Raw genomic sequence first — 1,505 nt, 5'->3', positions numbered from 1 at the left:
ACTCATTGACAGTTTCTTTCAGCAAAGAAATACAAGACAGTAGAACAGCCATGTTGACTATCCTGCATATACATACATATAAAATTTCTCCTTCTTTCCCTTCTCTTTTCCCACATCCCAGTCCCCTTATTTCTTTTCTCTTTTCCCTCACCCCAGTTGCTTTTTACTTTTCAGCATTTTCCTTTTGTTTCACAATGTCTACCATACTTCCTAACTTTTATTCACTCTTTCAGGTTCTTACACTAGTGAGATAATATGTTGCTTACACATGGAGGTCTGGTTTATTTCACTTACGAGTATGGTTTCTAGTTGTGACCATTTACCTGTAAAAACCTTGAGTTTATCTTTCTTTATAGCTAATATTCCATTATATAAAAGTATCACAATTTTTTTGTCCAATTCCTCAGTGGATGGACATTTGAATTGCTTCCACAATTTAGCAATTACAAATTGCACTACTATGAACATGGGTGCACATATATTGCTGTGATATGATGTTTTCAGATCTTCTAGGAAAATACCCAGAAGGGGAAGAGCTGGGTTGAATGGGACCTCTAGACCTAGTTATCTTTGACAAAGGGGCCAAACATGCTCACTGGAAGAAAGGTAGTCTCTTTAGTAAATGGTGCTGGAAAAACTGGCCTTCTCCATGCTGAAGACTAAAACTAGACCCATGTCTACCACCATCTACTAAACTAAAGTCAAAATGGATCAAGGATCTAAATATTAAAATAGAAACATTAAATCTACTGGAAGGAAAGTAGGTAAAACTCTCAAAGACATAGGGGTAGGCAGAGAGTTCATGATCATAAACCAAACTGCATAGAAAATACTTTAAAGAATCAACAACTGGGATCTTATCTTACTGAATAGTTTTTGCACATCAAAAAAAAATCACCAACAAACTAAAAAGAAGTCTCATGCATTGGGAAAAAAATTTAGCTAACTGCCCCTTATACAAAGGACTTTTATGTAGAACATATAAAGAATTAAAACAAATCAGGTCCCCAAAATTCAAAGACCCAATACAAAAATGGGCATCTGAGATGAATACACAATTCTCATGTGAAGAAATACTCATAGGAAATAAATACATGAAAAAATGTTCAGTATCATTGGTCATTTGCGAGATACAAATTAAAACAACACTGAGATTTCATCTCACTCCAATAAGAGTGTCTGCCATCATGAAATAACCCAACAACAAATGCTGGAGGGCCTGTGGGGGAAAAGGAACACTTCTCCATTGCTTGTGGCAATGTAGACTGTGCAACCATTTTGGAAATCAGTCTGGAGATTCCTCCAAAATTAGGATTAGAGGTCCCATTCAACCCAGCCATTCCCTTTTAAGTATTTTCCAAGAAGAATTGAAAACATGCAGAGCAATATATGTGCACTCATGTTTATAGAAGCACAATTTATCATAGAAAAATTTTGGAAACAACCCAAATACCAATTAACTGAGGAGTGGATAAAGAAATATGGTATTTTTATACAATGGAATA

The sequence above is a fragment of the Chinchilla lanigera genome, unplaced genomic scaffold, assembly GCF_000276665.1.
Source record: "Chinchilla lanigera isolate Chin_1 unplaced genomic scaffold, ChiLan1.0 scaffold00049, whole genome shotgun sequence".
NCBI lineage: Eukaryota > Metazoa > Chordata > Mammalia > Rodentia > Chinchillidae > Chinchilla > Chinchilla lanigera.
Note: the sequence above shows the minus strand (reverse complement) of the source record.